At 45.2% G+C, this 17,371-nt stretch overlaps 1 long non-coding RNA gene across 1 annotated transcript in view; it reads left to right on the top strand.

Annotated features, from left to right (window-relative positions):
• Nucleotides 1-17,371, top strand: part of LOC310661854 — a 292,087-nt gene that overhangs the window by 162,732 nt on the left and 111,984 nt on the right. The gene's annotated exons all lie outside the window — the stretch shown is intronic.

The following is a 17,371-nucleotide window of genomic DNA, read 5'->3' as shown; positions in this document are numbered from 1 at the left end:
ATTAGCTCAGATAATGTCATGCACAGGGCACAAGAAACCAGGGATATTGAGAGGGGGGCAAAACTACAGGAAGCCGGACACCTGGCCCTCCCTGAGTAATGCCCATCTTGTTGCCTAAATTGCCAGCAATTGCCGGCAAATTGCAGCCTCGACCCTTTTTATGTGCTTCCAGTCGAAAGACGATGAGCGACGAAGCATTTTCGAGGCTTGGTCTGAAATGGTTATGGGGTTTTTTTGAGACCAGCCTTGACCAAGCTGGCGCCTTCCCAGTGTTGCTTGACTAAAATGACCCTGGGAGTTGGAGTCCAACAATGTCTGGAAGATGTTAGGTTGGGGAAGAGATGCTTTAGCATTGCAGCTGGAGGGCACTGCCTGCGACTTTTTCAGAGCCTACAAATAGTGCATAGTGCTGGTGTCATTTGGTTTTTGCCTACTGCGTAGCAAATCATCACAACTTGTAAGGTTGTGGTTAGGCATTGGTTTTATTGAATTGGTTGGTGGAGGGGTATGGATTCAGTGGCGTAGCATGGGGGGTGCAAGGGGGGGCGGCTGCACCGGGCACATCTGGGGGTTAGGGTTAGGGGGCGCAAATCCATGGGTTAGGGGGCGCAAATCCATGGGTTAGGGGGTGCAAATTACTTGCCTTGCCCCGGGTACTGACAACGCACGCTACGCCACTGTATGGATTGGCTGTGCCTGCCCCTCCAAATGCTGCTGCTGCAAGGGTATTTTGTTAAAGGAATCCAGGGGCTCGCCATGCTTTTGTTCGAACCCCTGTTAAGGGGCTAGGCAAGAGCCCCTGGGAGCATTTGGGGAGAGTTGAGGGCATGGTACCCAGCTCCGTCTCTCCCCCCAAGTGTTTTCCTTTACTGACTTTGCGGGCGGGCGAATGTCAGTCTGTCCCCATGCAGGGTCAGATAGTCGCAACCAATGCCTAAGCAACCACTCACATTTCTTGTGATTTTAATAAAGTTGTGGCCAAAATTATGACAAAAACCTTAAACTAAAATCAAGTGTCAATTGTGTTTTTATTGGGGGGTGTCTTGGGGACCTCGACACGCAATGAGTGGTCTGAGGGAGAAGAGAAACAGACTCGGAAGAGGAGGTCTTGAAAAGTTGAAGGGGCAACAGAGTTCAGTGAGCTGGGCGAGCCGGTGGCAGAGAACAGTCTAGACTCAGAGGCAGAAGCTGAAACAGAAGAGGAGGGAAACCAAGAAGGAGAAAGGAGTCTGGCTGGGGAAGAGTCACAGCACACTTTAAGCACTAGTTTCAAACATTTTTTTAAAAAAAATAAAGTTCTCTTTTGTTTGTGTTTGACACCCTCATTGCTCGATCAAATATATACTGGAGACAATAACAAGCGTTAAAGATGTGGAGAGTCAAACGCTGATATAATTCCATATCGTCTACTGCTGCTCCAAAAATAAAGGCCTCTCGGATGACTATTACAAACAAAATTAAAACTATAACAGGTTAGGAGTTGCCAGCAGATCCATTAGTAACTCTGGGTACATAAAACACCATGTCTTATCAGATTATGTGGAAATGATAGTTCATCTCTAAACAGCCACGTCGTATGTCAGTTCGTTCCAGGTGGGTGAAATCATGAACTGTAAAAGAGAAAAATTTAAGAGTATGAGAATGAATAAACTTATAAACAAAAGGGAAAGGAAGGTGGACATCTTATTTATTGGAAAGTGGAGTGTGTTGTGGCGGAGAGACCCCAATAAAATAGTTATCGGCATATACTATTAGGAACCTTGTAAAATATTAATGTTATTTTTATGTATTTACCTGTATGCTAAAGTTTCCCTTTGTATACACGTACAGTGGTACCTCGGGTTAAGTACTTAATTCGTTCCGGAGGTCCTTTCTTAACCTGAAACTGTTCTTAACCTGAAGCACCACTTTAGCTAATGGGGCCTCCTGCTGCTGCTGCACCGCCACTGCACAATTTCTGTTCTCATCCTGAAGCAAAGTTCTTAACCTGAGGTACTATTTCTGGGTTAGTGGAGTCTGTAACCTGAAGTGTATGTAACCTGAAGCGTATGTAACCCGAGGTACCACTGTACAGTACATTGATTATTGCTTTCATTTGATGGATCAATGGTCTTGTTCGATAGTAAAATTCATGTTGAATTGCTGCTTCAGGGGTTGTTTTTAAAAGTCTGGAACGGATTGATCCGATTTGCATTCACCATCAGAGCACATAGCATGTCCACGGCTATAGCCTGCACCAAAAAAATCATGCATCCACTGTTTCCATGGTGCAAAAACATGGTTACAAAGCATGGATCCACATGGATCCTCAGGATTTTTGCACTGGGCTACCCCAAACTCACTGTCAAATCACGTCTGTGGCTACAGCATGAACCACAAAAATCATACATCCACTGTTTCGTTCAGAATATATTTTTTTTCTTGTTTTCCTCCTCTAAAAACTAGGTGCGTCTTCTTATGAAGCGAAAAATACGGTACTTTCCGTGGGAAAGCACGCCTTGGTTTTGGAACACTTCGGTTTTGGAACGGACTCCCGGAACGGATTAAGTTTGAGAACCAAGGTACCACTGTACTTTTAACATGCCAGTGAAAAGCAGAGGACCGAGCTCTTTGCAGACGGCTCCGAGTGCCTCTGCTTTAATTGGAAGTGATGGCTTGTATCCAGCCTCCCTCTGCCAAGCGCTCCCTGCTGGCTGTGGCCTCCTCTTCCTCCTGGTGACTCAGGAAGATCTCCCAGGGTGGGCTTCGCTTCCAGTGCTCCTGGCTGAGAAGGAAGGGGCTGCATCTGACAACCTTTGCCTGGGCTTCGCCCCCTCCAGGGTGGGAGAAACAGTTGGAGACCGAGTTATCGGCTCTGCTTGAAGAGCAAGCCTTGCTCGGGAAAGGAGAAGAGGCTGCAGTTTAGCCCCCCCCCCCCCCGTTAATAGAAGCATTGTCACAGCCAGGCTAGGCCAGAACAAGGCATATTGCATTCCCTCCAACACGTCCCATTGCCGAATATAATGAATTTTGTATACCGTGGTATACAAAGTACTAATTCGTTCCGGAGGTCAGTTCTTAACCTGAAACTATTCTTAACCTGAAGCACCACTTTAGCTAATGGGGCCTCCCGCTGCTGCCGCACTGCCGGAGCACGATTTCTGTTCTTATCCTGAAGCAAAGTTCTTAACCTGAAGCACTATTTCTGGGTTAGCAGAGTCTGTAACCTGAAGCGTATTTAACCTGAAGCGTATGTAACCCGAGGTACCACTGTATTATTTTCACAAACACTTGTATTTCTTCTTCCTGTGTTTTGCTCTAATATATGCATATTTGGTGCACCTTATTTTTGGAGGCCTGCTTCGTGAAATTCAGAGAAGGGCTGCACCCCACCAGAAAATGTCTTTATTAAAGGTATTTAAACAGAAAAACAATTCAAACCTGGCCCAGTGGCAGTGTGATTTGGAAGGCAATGTACATACAAATAGCCTGAGAGCTAGGATTCCCTGAGTTCTCTCTTCATGGGGAACTCTGGGAATCGTACCTCTGTGAGGGAAATTTGGGGTGGTCTCCTAACAAATCTCAGAACTCTTAAACTACAGCTCCCGGAATTCTGTGGGGGAAGCCATGAGTGTTTAAAGCAGTTTCCCAAACTTGGTTCTCCAGCTGTTTTGGGACTACAGTCCCCATCATCCTTAACCACTGGTCCCGCTAGTTAGGGATGATGGGAGTTGTAGTCCAAAAAACAACTGGAAAACCTGGTTTAAAGTGGTGTCATGGTTCTGTAAACGAATGGTGCAAATGTGGCCTCTGTCTCACCCTGCTGTGCCTGTGACATGTTCCCTGCCTTCTGTTCTTCCATTTAGGAGGGGGAAAGAGGAGGGGTAGGGAGCTGTTTACACAGTGAAATGCGGAGCAATCTGAAGGAAAAGAGTGTGCAAACAGAAGAGGCTAAAAGGGGCCATTTAGTCACTGCTCCTCTTAATGCACACAGCCTGGCCCCGTCATTTAGAACAACCTGCAAACGTCAAAATGCTGTCGGAACAGCTTACGAAACTGCCCAGGGGGTGTCCATCTAGTTTTCTGGAACTATCCCCTGAGATGAGCAAAAGGCCAGTTTTCCATCCCATTTGCTAGGAAAGCAATCAAGAGCAATTTCCCTCCCCAAAGCACCACGAGACAGATCTCTGATGCAAAGGAAACACTTCTTGGCCGAGGCCCAGAGATGGCAGGACTGAAGCTCCATGATGCCACCATGATCAGCTGCTTCGTCACATTACCAGGTGTTATGGGAGCTGAGTAGCGGACAGTGCTATTTCAGCCATGTTTTATCTTCGCTTTCATTGGAAAACCTGCTTGCGGGGGGGGGGAATTAAAAAAAATGATCAAGCAGTCTGCAAATACGAAATGATAATCGATACGATACGAGGACTTTTGGATCAGCGTATGATGATTTACTACAAACAAAAGACTGGAGACCCTTACAAAGTTCACACAGAAACATAATAATGCTTGCTTCTAACTCGCCTGTGAAAACAACTCAGAGGTTATTAAGAAGAAAAATGATAACAACAAGAAGACTGGAAGATGGGACTTGTGAACATCAAAGCAGCAGAAATATGAGATGATTGGACCCTTACTGAACTTGAAGCATGGGTACCCCCAACAAAAATTTAAAAATTGGCAAAATTTTTGGACTTTATGATATGTATTGGTACAATCTGGAATAACTAATGTGATTTGATTGGATTGTTGAATGGAAAACTTTATATATATATATATATATATATATATATATATATATATATATATAAACTATATGATAAACTTTATTGTCATTGTCCCATACAGAACAACGAAATGGGGGGGGCGAATCTACATGAGGCATTCAAAACCAACAAGCCTGGTATCCCAGCTATCCCAACCAGGTTAGCCCCCTAAAAACTCTGATACCCCATTTTTAAAATACAATATACTTCCAGAGAGACTCCTTACACTGCATTCAAAACCAAAATCGTATTTGGATAGAAACTGTTTCTCAGGCGGCTAGTCCTAGTCTTTATAACCCTGCACCTTCTTCCAGAAGGCAGAAGCTGAAAGAGATCATTTCCGGGGTGAGCACTATCCTGCGCTATCTCTGCAGCTTTCTTATAGCACCTGGAAGCATAGATTTGATCCAAGGTGGGAAGAGTGCACCCAGTTATTCTCTCCGCAGTTTTTGCAACCTTGGACAGCATTGTTTTTCCCCTGAATAATTAAGAGGGCAAATGATGGTAGGTAGTATCCTATTCCTGCTAAGGTAGACATCCTCTTGCTTAGTATACCAACACTTTTAATTGTGCTCAGAAACATATTGGGAGCCAATATAGATCTTTAAGGACTGGTGTGATATGGTCCTGGCAGCCAGTCACCAGTCTAGCTGCGGCATTCTGGATTAGTTGTAGTTTTTGAGTTACCTTCAAAGGTAGCACCACGTAGAGTTCATTGCAGAAGCCCAAGATGGCTTACAAAAAGCTCTCAAATGCATGACAAAACTGAGGGCCTTCTGGCGGTTCCCTCACTGCAAGAAGTGAGGTTACAGAGAACCGGGCATAGGACCTTCTTGGTACTTGTACAAGCCCTGTGGAACGCCCTCTGATCAGATGTCAAGGAAATAAACAACTATTTGACTTTTCAAAGATATCTAAAGACAGCCCTGCTTAGGGAACTTTTTAATGTTTGATGTCTCACTATGTTTTAATGCAGGGGTCAGCAAACCTTTTCAGCAGGGGGCCGGTCCACTGTCCCTTAGATCTTGTGGGGGGCCGGAGTATATTTTGGAGGGGGGGGGGAATGAATGAATTCCTATGCCCCACAAATAACCTAGAGATGCATTTTAAATAAAAGCACACATTCTACTTATGTAAAAACACACTGGTTCCTGGACCGTCTGCAGGCCGGATTTAGAAGGTGATTGGGCCAGATCCAGCCCCCGGGCCTTAGTTTGCCTGCCCATGTTTTAATGTGCTGGAAGCCACCCAGTGTGGGTGGGGAAACCCAGCCAGATGGGTGGGGTATAAATAATATGTTGTTGTTGTTGTTGTTGTTGTTATCATGACAACTTTTATTTTTAAAAAATGCAAACCGATAGGGAAACATGGAGAACTGGACTGGAAAAATGAGAAACTGAAATGGACAAATATGCCCATCTCCACTCTCCCCAGGCAGTTTATAATTTCACTGAGAAACAGAGGAGGCTGGGTGTGGGGTGCTGTGAGACCTTTGCAGGAGAAAAGGGACAGGGGTTAAGCATTTGCCAAGCTAACATTCAGTTCTGCCCCAACACACAAAAGAACAAGTAGAATAAATATGATTACCGGTAATCGGTCTCGATCATTAGCAGCAGGTGTTGCTCCATTGTCACCTGCAACCATATATTGTATGATAACCCTCCTAAATCCTACCGAGTATAAATAATGAACCATTTATTCTTCAGCTCCCAAACTACCGCACACAGTCTAGAGAATTCCTTTTCATAAAATGTTGTTTGCTGGGGTTTTGTTTTGCTTTTCGTTTCTTACTTTTTCAGCATTTCATTTCCAGGTGTAATTCAGATGTTGGCACGTAAGGGACACTTTCATCCAGGACAAGGCCACAGTTTGTTCTGTGTTCCTTTCAGGTGTCTCTGGGAATGGTTTTGGGGAAGGTGAAAAAACAGGCCAGCCTCCCCTTCCATCTCTAGCATACCATTGGTTTGGCACCCATAATAAGTGAGCCTGCCCGCTGGAAGGATAGAAAAGGCTGTCACAAATGCTGTCTACACCCGGTTTTTCTGTCATTTCTAGGGAGCATGGAAGGTGTGTTGCATGGGTAGGCAACCTAAGGCCTGTGGGCTGGATGTGGCCCAATCGCCTTCTAAATCTGGTCCGCTGACGGTCTGAGAATCAGCGTGTTTTTACACGAATAGACTGTGTCCTTTTATTTAAAATGCATCTCTGGGTTATTTGTGGGGGCCTGCCTGGTGTTTTTACATGAGTAGAATGTGTGCTTTTTAAAAAATGCATCTCTGGGTTATTTGTGGGGCATAGGAATTGTTCATTATTATTTTTCAAAATATAGTCCGGCCCCCCACAAGGTCTGAGGGACAGTGGACCGGCCCCCTTCTGAAAAAGTTGGTGACCCCTGGGTTGTAATTGCTTGACACTGAGTCTCTTGGAGCAGAGCTGGGGGAGAAGTTCATTTTGGTTTGCCAATTTTTATTTTTTTAAAATCTGATTTAGGCTTCCTGAGCCAATACGCAAACTGACACCCCAGAGTCGATGCTCTTCCACTGAGCCTACAGCCCTTGATACTAAATATCTAAAGGTTGATATTAAATTACCTAACAGACCAACACAAATAGAAATCACAAGATTGTAGCTGTTATATAAGGGATTATGATATCTGAATGGAATGCAATGGAGAATATTAAAATTTTGGAACGCAGAAAAAAATGTAGACGAATGAACTCATCAACTCTAGCATGCGGGGGGGGGCACGGTTTAATGAAATTGTATAATTTGACATTTGAATAATTGGCAGTAATGACTGTATTAATTAGATAAAATGGGTATTGTTACAATGAGGCTGTCATTGGAACGATATTGGAAAATCAAATACATACACGCACAGTGGTTTTTTTCTGGAGGGGGGGCATAGGGGGACTCATACCCCTAAACATTTTGTGAATCTTTGTACTTTTGTCCATTTACTGTATTTATTTTCCCCGAATTGAACTATGAAATGGTTCAATTTTCTTGAATCTAAGTGAGAGTACCCCTAAACATTTTTTAGGGGGGGGGGAGCACTGTGTGTGTGTATACGATTGATTATATAGATATGACTGATTATACACAAACACACATAAATAGAAATAGAAATAGAAATAGAAATAGAAATAGAAATAGAAATAGAAATAGAAATAGAAAAAGAAATAATAGAAATAGAAATATGAATAGAAATTGCCTTCCTAAACACACACAGAGCTGTGCTGGGAATCCCACTTCCCATCATGCACTGTGTTTTCCGGATCTCTTTCAGACCCCCAGGCATATAATTTGCAAGAGACACCTGCATCCCTTGTCCTGGGAACCAGATCAAGCCTGAAACAGACACCTCTTCTTCTCATTTTTATTGAATCTCCTGTAATGGCCCGACAGGTGCTGCTGCGCAGAGTGGCAAAGGTGAGATGCTCCTGGGGACGCAAGCGTAAGCGAAGCTCTGCCTGCTGCAGGTGGCTCCCTCACTCCCAAGCCAACAGTGATTAGCTTCCAAATGCCACAGGGAGATCTCAAGTTCCCGTTTATGTCCAGGAAGCAGCTGCAGCCGGGCGGGGAGAGAGCCTGGCATCATCAGGTTCCGGCATTCAGTGCTCCTTGGATTCAGTTCATAATTCTCCTGGCACGTAGTGGCAAAGACGGAGCCACTTAGCACCAGAGAGGACGGCTAGCGGGGAAATATTTGGCGCATGGGCTACTCTGGGAAGTGCTTAGCAAGCCAGTGCCGGATTTTGATGTTGTTTAGTTGTGTCCGACTCTTCGTGACCCCATGGACCAGAGCACGCCAGGCACTCCTGTCTTCCACTGCCTCCCTCCCGCAGTTTGGTCAAACTCATGTTGGTAGCTTCGAGAACACTGTCCAACCATCTCGTCCTCTGCCTTCCCCTTCTCCTTGTGCCCTCCATCTTTCCCAACATCAGGGTCTTTTCCAGGGAGTCTTCTCTTCTCATGAGGTGGCCAAAGTATTGGAGCCTCAGCTTCAGGATCTGTCCTTCCAATGAGCACTCAGGGCTGATTTCCTTCAGAATGGAGAGGTTTGATCTTCTTGCAGTCCATGGGACTCTCAAGAGTCTCCTCCAGCACCATAATTCAAAAGCATCAATTCTTCGGCGATCAGCCTTCTTTATGGTCCAGCTCTCACTTCCATACATCACTACGGGGAAAACCATAGCTTTAACTATACGGACCTTTAGTGCTGGATTTACGTATAAGCTAAACAAGCTATAGCTTAGGGCCCCACTCTCTTGGGGGCCCCCAAAAAATTCAGAATGAAATTTCAACCTTTCAGAGAGAAATAATAGAAAATGATAAGAAATCAGTATCAAAAATGTGCAATCTGTTGCTGGACTGGAAGATGAAAGATGAAGTGGTTGAATCAGTTATGATTAAATGGGCACAAGATGTGGGACACAATATTCGGATGGAGGAATGGGAAAAACTATGGAAGAAAGAGATAAAATTTACAGCATGTGTGGCAATTAAAGAAAATTACATGAAAATGATGTACAGATGGTACCCAACTCCTGTTAAATTAGCAAAAATGTGCGAAACTAAAGAAAGGAAGTGTTGGAAATGTAAAACAATAGAAGGGACATTTTTTCATATGTGGTGAGATTGCAAAATTCTTAAGAAATATTTGGAAATGATTTATAATGAAATGAAGATGTTTAAAATAACTTTTGTTTTAAAAAAAACAGAAGCTTTCCTATTAGGCATAACAGGGATGGATTTACCAAGATCACAAAAGAACTGCACAAAACAGCTGCATGAACACTATTAGCACAACACTGGAAAGAAGAAAGTGACCCAGCTAAAAGAAGATTGGCAAGTAAAATTACCGGAATATGCTGAAATGGCAAAATTGACAATGAAATTAAGAGGAAGAGACAACTACGAATTTAAGGAAGAATGGAAGGACTTTATTGCATATACAGTGGTACTTCGGGTTACAGATGCTTCAGGTTACAGACGCTTCAGATTACAGACTCCGCTAACCCAGAAATAGTACCTCGGGTTAAGAACTTTGCTTCAGGATGAGAACAGAAATCGTGCTCTGGCGGCGCGGCAGCAGCAGGAGGCCCCATTGGCTAAAGTGGTGCTTCAGGTTAAGAACAGTTTCAGGTTAAGAACGGACCTCCGGAACGAATTAAGTTCTTAACCCAAGGTACCACTGTATACAGAAGCAATGTACACAGGTCATTACATTGCCACGGTTTTAAGACTACTTGTAATCTCATTATGAATAGAGAATAAGTCATTCAAATGGTTAAAACTTTACAATGGACATGTAGTACACTGACACACAATGGAAACAAGGAAGAGAATAGGGGGAAGCCAATCTGTTTTGTTTTTGTTTTTATTGTTGTTGTTTTATTTTTGTTATTGTTGGAAAACTAATAAAATGTTATGGGGGGGGGGGAAGCAGCTTTGGAGGAACGATGTTGATTTAAAATATTGGGGTGGTAATGCAGAGGTCCATTAGGGTTTCTGGGTCAATGAACTGCTCACCATATAGATAAAACGTTTGGTCCCTCCAAATGAACTGGGGTTTTGTGTGTTTACAGGCTTGGCAAAGCTGGAAACTCACAACAGGACACCTCCAACCCTAATTACATACACACCCCTTCAATTGGTTTGAGGCCAGAACTGGGGCAGGTGGTTCCAACTCAGATCATCTGATCCAAGGAGTCCATGTTGAGCCCTGGGATTGTATCAAGGAGTTGTGTTCAACCTTAGTAACAAGCAAGGGAATGTGATAAGAATTTTAAGGTCTTAGATATATGATAAAAAGGTAAAGGTACCCCTGCCCGTACGGGCCAGTCTTGACAGACTCTAGGGTTGTGCGCCCATCTCACTCAAGAGGCCGGGGGCCAGCGCTGTCCGGAGACACTTCCGGGTCACGTGGCCAGCGTGACATCGCTGCTCTGGCGAGCCAGAGCCACACACGGAACGCCGTTTACCTTCCCGCTAGTAAGCGGTACCTATTTATCTACTTGCACTTAGGGGTGCTTTCGAACTGCTAGGTGGGCAGGAGCTGGGACCGAAAGACGGGAGCTCACCCCACCGTGGGGATTCGAACCGCCAACCATGCAATCGGCAAGTCCTAGGCACTGAGGTTTTACCCACAGCGCCACCCGCGTCCCTACTGTATATAATAACTGTTCATAAATGTACCAACCAAGCATAGATCAACACAGGAAGACCGAACTGAAACCATTTTGACTCCCAAGTTGGCCAAATGTTTTCTCTGCAAGGAGGGAAGGGGTCAGGGAGCCTTCCCATTGTCTCAGGAACTGAGTAATCACCATTTCAAAGGGTGACAGACTACCAGGAAAGGCAATCAGATAAGGCATTATCAGATAACCTGGCAGACAGGGAAAACAACAACATTCAAATTTCTGTTGTAGACCACCTTTACTGTGATGTGGGTATGATGTTTGTGGGGGGTGGTCTTGGGTTACACCCCTTCTGTGATGGATGGATGATGTATGGAGGGGTTGTCTTGAGCTCCAGGGCAGGGAATTTAAAATGTCTATATAAGGGCAGGCACACCTTGGTTCTGGGTCCTCCTCCTTTCCTGCATGTGAGGCGAGCACCCTGTTGCAACAGACCAATAGGCTTATTAGCTGCTTTGCTTCTCAATATTCTCTGGTTGGCCTCTGTTATTTTCTCCTACCAATAGGGAACCCACATAAGGACTCTATAAGGGCTCTTGGATACCCCATAAGGGGAAAAGGGCAGATTTTGTTTACAACAGGAACAAATTAAAATAGAGGGTGGGCAGGCGGCAAGGGATGAATGTTTTCCTACATCCAAAACTCTTTCACTCTCTCAAGAGATTGGTTAAACAGCAAATTAGGGGATTTCACCTACACCTCAACTATCCCAGGAAAACTGGGACATCACCTTTTTTCAGTGGCGTAGCGTGGGGGGTGCAGGGGGGGCCGGCCGCACCGGGCGCAACATCTGGGGGGGCGCGCTCGCATTCACAGCTCTCTGCCCCTACCTGGCTCACTCACTCTCGCTCACTGCAGTGCTGGCTGTGCGAATCCGATCCGAGCCGCCGGGTCGCCGCCCACTGTGGAGGGGAGGGTGCCAGGCGTGCGGTGCGGTGCGGAGAGAGAGCGAGGGACTATCTGGGGGAGGGACAGTGCAGCGGGGGGGCGCAAATTACTTGCCTTGCCCTGGGTTAGGGGGCGCAAATTACTTGCCTTGCCCCGGGTTAGGGGGCGCAAATTACTTGCCTTGCCCCGGGTGCTGACAACCCACGCTACGCCACTGCCTTTTTTTCACGCAAGAGCATAGCGGCCATTTTGCGCACTGTGATCTTGCACAGGTCACGTAACTCATGCAGAAAGCGTGGCCGCAGGAAATGGCGTCCTGGTTTCCACCTCGACGTGTTGGAGGGTATGTTGCATGTGTACGTTAGGGGGGTTTTGTGGGTTTATTTTTTCTTTTAAGAGAGAAAGAGGGAAGAGCGTCCGGAAGATAGTAAAGTCACCTTCCATTTCCAGATCAGAAAAGGGAAGCAGCAGATGCTTCGGAGAGCATATAAATAAAATTACAGCGCTTGAAAGATTGATTAGCAGAGTCCCAGCTGTCCCATTATCACCAAAGTTGGAATTGATGATGTCCTTAAAAGCAAATCATTGAGTGGAAGGCGCCTGCCATGATGGCTTTGGAAACTGTATCGTCTGCTTCGAATCTCTACCTGACTGCGCTTGGAACACAAAGCAGAGGCGAGCAGTCTCCTAGGAACATCTGCTTGGATTATTTCGGGGAGAAAGAGAAATAAAAGAGGCCAGTCTGAGTCAAAAATAACATTGTACCTTCTCTTTGACCCAGTAAGAACGCACTGATTCTCCCCGCCCTTAAAAATCGAAGCAGAACAGCCTATGATTCTCCCCACTATGGAGCAGAATTCAACATTTCCTTCTTCCCGCAACAGGAAACCTAGCAAAATTCAGGTTCCTAGTGCTGGTCTACAAGGTCTTATATTGTTTGGGACCTAAAAGATTGCCTTGCCCCTTAAATTCCCAGTCAGTCACGGCACCCTGCTGGAGAGGGCTTCCTGCAGATATCCTATCAGAAGTTTATTTCCAAATGAAGGAAAGTTTTTAATGACTGATGTCTTAATGTGTTTTTAATCTTTTGTTGGAAGCTTCCCAGAGTGGCTGGGGAAACCCAGCCAGATGGGCAGGGTTTTATTTATTTATTTATTTATTTATACTTGTAACACCAAATAAAAATTATTTCGGGGGGGGGGCGAGAAAGTGTTTGCAATTGTTCGCGAGAACTCACTTCGAGAAATGTAGTAGTAGTAGTAGTAGTAATAATAATAATAATAATAGAGCAGTGGACTCAAATACATAAACAAGGTTTATTTCGCTTACCTGAGCTATCTGGGCATATCCCATTTCACATCGTTCGTATAGGGCGCACATATTACGTGGCATTTCTGGTGGGTTGAGGCATGAGGCAAGGTGTGGCGAACCTTCTCTCAGGTAAGCATGTAAAGAAATTAATCTTCATCCCTACTAGCAGGTGTGGCAAGCTTCTGGCCTCCAGATGGTGCTGAACCATGACTCCCATCATGCCTGGCTATTGGCCATGTTTTCTGGGGCTGATGGGAGTTGGAGTCCGGCAACATTTGGAAGACCAAAGATTCCACACATAAGGCCCATGGCCTTGCCTTCAGGCAGCAGGGAGCTGACTCAACTCAGGGCCGGCCCCAGACATCTTGCTGCACAAGACAAAAGACACACACAGACACACCTGTTTCCTTGAAGAGCAAGTGACTAGAATGGCAATTGAATTTTACTGGCAGGACATTGGCTGCCAACCGTACTGTATGCTTGTGAAACATGGACAAATGCCATCTCCAACTCCTCAAAAGATTCCATCAACAGTATCTCCAGAAAAATTTACTCATCACCTGGGAAGACAGGTGAACTAATGCCAGCGTACTGGAAAAAGCAAAGATCACCACTGTCAAAGCAATGATTCTTCAACATCAATTTTGTTGGACTGGTCATGTTGTGTGGATGCCTGATTATCGTCTTCCAAAGCAACTACTCTATTCCAAACTTCAAAATGGAAATCGTAATGCTGGTGGTAAACAAAAGAGATTTAAAGACTCTCTCAAGGCAAATCTTTAAAAATGTAGTATAGGCATTGACAACTGGGAAACATGCCTGCGAGTGCTCAAGTTGGAGAACAGCCTTTACCAAAGGTGTCATGAAACGTGCTAAGAGGAAGGCACACTTGGCAAACCCTCACCATGATCAACTCCTGCCCGGAAACCTATGTCCCCACTGTGGAAGGACGTGTGGATCCAGAATTGGCCTCCACAGTCACTTACGGACTCACTTTTAAAACAGTATTTATGGAAAATAATCTTACTCGCTAAGAGTGATTGCCAAAGAAGAAGAGGAAAGAAGATGTTTGCTAGGCCTGATGGGAGTTGTAGTTCAGAAACATATGGAGAGTCAAATAACTGGGCAAATCGGGCCGAGTTATTTCTCTTGCTCATTCCACAGACTGAAGGAAGGTCTAGAAACCACGTTTGTAGCACTTCTCCAAATTCTTTCGGTGGTCTTAAAAACGAAGCACTCAATTGTTCCGACAATGCTTACTCTATACAGTCGCCATCCAGCCATGCTCCTTTTCACACCCCTTAAAAAAAACACCACAACCCAGTTCTTGGATCTGTCCATTTTCCACCCAGCATATTGATGCAAGGAACACGGTGACAAAAACAAACAAAACCTCACCACGCAAAATGGTGAAAGGGACCTGTCAAAAATGAACGGCGGGACAAGACTGTGTTACCCAGAATGCCGCAGAAGTCATTGTTCGATGCTTACCTCACGACGCATGTTTGAAACAGGCTGCTTTGTTCAGGACAAAGAGGACACACTGCCTTTGGTTTTTATCCTGGATTAGTCATTGTTTCCATGCTGGTTAACGCCATCAATTTATCCTGTAACTGACAGAAACAAAAAGCTGGTCCACACTCCCCTATTCTCTCAGCCTAGGCTGCACCAGGCAGCTCAGTTATTACATCTTGACAAAGCTCTGGAAAACTAAGAGAAGAACCAATTAGAACAATGCGAAGATGTGGGTATCATAAAAGCCTGCGTGCCATAATAGACATTAAGGAGCCAGAGGACAATGCTATACCACAGATTGCTTTGGTTTGTAGTAGCCAATGTCTCAATTTCACAACGTTCATTTGGACGTATTTTGCTGGGATGGAAACGCAAATAGGGGTGGGGAAGACCTTTATTTCCACTCACATTTCAAGGCAAACCTAATTCACACTTTCAAAAACAAAATAAGTGAATTGAAACACAGCCACCCTTTGAAAACCACACTTCTCTGAATTTTGCAATGCAGTTTCCCAGCCCAGTGATGTATACTAAGGGGGAGGGAGCGTATACTGGGGTAAAGTGTATATATTAATTAAAAACAACTTGTATTAATTAAAACCTATGAAAATGCATTACGTTAGGGAACATTGTTTTGCAAAAAAAAAAAGAAGAAGAAATTGCATGCAAAAAATAGAAGAAAATTCTGCTGAAATGCCAATGAATTTTCATGAGGAGTCTATAACAAAACTCTACAAACTGATGTGACAATGTGGAGAAATGAGCTTATGATATACACAAACATTCTTCAGTCCCTGAGAAATGGCCTGATGCAGGATTCTTGTACCAATAGGTGCCATAAAGGTAAAGGTACCCCTGCCCGTACGGGCCAGTCGTGTCCGACTCTAGGGTTGTGCGCCCATCTCACTTAAGAGGCCGGGGGCCAGCGCTGTCCAGAGACACTTCCGGGTCACGTGGCCAGCGTGAAGAAGCTGCTCTGGCGAGCCAGCACCAGCGCAGCACACGGAAACGCCGTTTACCTTCCCGCTATAAAGCGGTACCTATTTATCTACTTGCACTTAGGGGTGCTTTCGAACTGCTAGGTGGGCAGGAGCTGGGACTGAAAGACGGGAGCTCACCCCGCCGCGGGGATTCGAACCGCCGACCATGCGATCGGCAAGCCCTAGGCACTGAGGTTTTACCCACAGCGCCACCCGTGGTGCCATAGGAAGGTCCTTCATGCAGAGTCAGACCATTATCTAGCTCAGTATTTTCTTCGTGACTGCTTGTTGCTCCCTGGAGAAACTGAGCGAAGAGAAGTCACGATGGCAAAAAGCAGGGCTCTTTCCCAGCCTTCCTTGGCTTAGCCCCAGCACAAGTCTTCTTTCCCCGAATACTTGGTTTGCTCAGTCCAGCAAAGATGTGAAGCTGCGTTGCCTCTGCAGAGATGCAGAATACTAGACAAGCATAAGTACAGGCTAGGAAATGATTCTGGAGTCATAGTAGTATCAGACTTCCAGGAATATTTGGATCCTCTTATTTCATTTTAAATGCTTATATATCCTGTCTGCCCTGCTATCCGAACTTGCACATTTTAAAGAAATTGTTTAGAAAGGATAAGCAGTGGAAATACTGCATTTAGCAGTGGGAATGCTTTATTGAACTGAACTGGGCATGCATTCAATGCAATCTTCCCCTTTGCGCACACCCAGAGCTGTAAAAATAAAAAATAAAAATCTGCTATAGATTAGGAGAGGGGACCACCTAGTGCCAATTCCTGGTCACCGCACTTGTATTTCAAGACGGACCAAGCAGCCAGAAATGCATTTTTAGTTGAAACACCTAAAGACATACATCAGGCTGCGGGAAGAGGGGTTATTATTTTGGTTTAATTATTTACAGTGGTACCTCAGGTTACAGATGCTTCAGGTTACAGACTCCGCTAACCCAGAAATAGTACCTCGGGTTAAGAACTTTGCTTCAGGATGAGAACAGAAATCGTGCGGCAGCAGCTGGAGGCCCCATTAGCTAAAGTGGTGCTTCAGGTTAAGAACAGTTTCAGGTTAAGAACAGACCTCCAGAACGAATTAAGTACTTAACCCGAGGTACCACTGTACTTGCATTTTATCTTGTTTTATTCCATCATATGCCCTGGGATCTTTTGAAGAAGAAAATAACAAATAAATATCATGGAATTCTTTCTGCCAGTTCCTTAGGGAACTGTTTAGGGAGATTTTAAAGTTTGTTGTATCGCTTTATCGCTCCCCCCAGGGAAGTTCGCCTGGCGCCTTCATTATACACCTTTAGGCACCAGTATCAGGCTGTTGGAGAAGATGCCCTGCCAGAAACCCTGGCGGGCTGCTGCCAGTCAGTACAGGTGATACTGAGCTACAGCGACCAATGATCTAACTTGATATAAGGCAGCTTCATAAACGCCTAAGGGACGCGGGTGGCGCTGTGGGTTAAACCACAGAGCCTAGGACTTGCCGATCAGGTCGGCGGTTCGAATCCCTGCGACGGGGTGAGCTCCCGTTGCTTGGTCCCTGCTGCTGCCAACCTAGCAGTTCAAAAGCAGGTAAAAATGCAAGTAGATAAATAGGTACCGCTCCGGCGGGAAGGTAAACAGCGTTTCCGTGCGCTGCTCTGGTTTGCCAGAAGCGGCGTAGTAATGCTGGCCACATGACCCGGAAGCTGTATGCCGGCTCCCTCAGCCAATAAAGCGAGATG

This window comes from Podarcis tiliguerta (assembly GCF_965153285.1).
Source record: "Podarcis tiliguerta genome assembly, chromosome: 13".
Classification (NCBI taxonomy): domain Eukaryota; kingdom Metazoa; phylum Chordata; class Lepidosauria; order Squamata; family Lacertidae; genus Podarcis; species Podarcis tiliguerta.
Note: the sequence above shows the minus strand (reverse complement) of the source record. Positions and strands in the feature narration are given on the sequence as shown.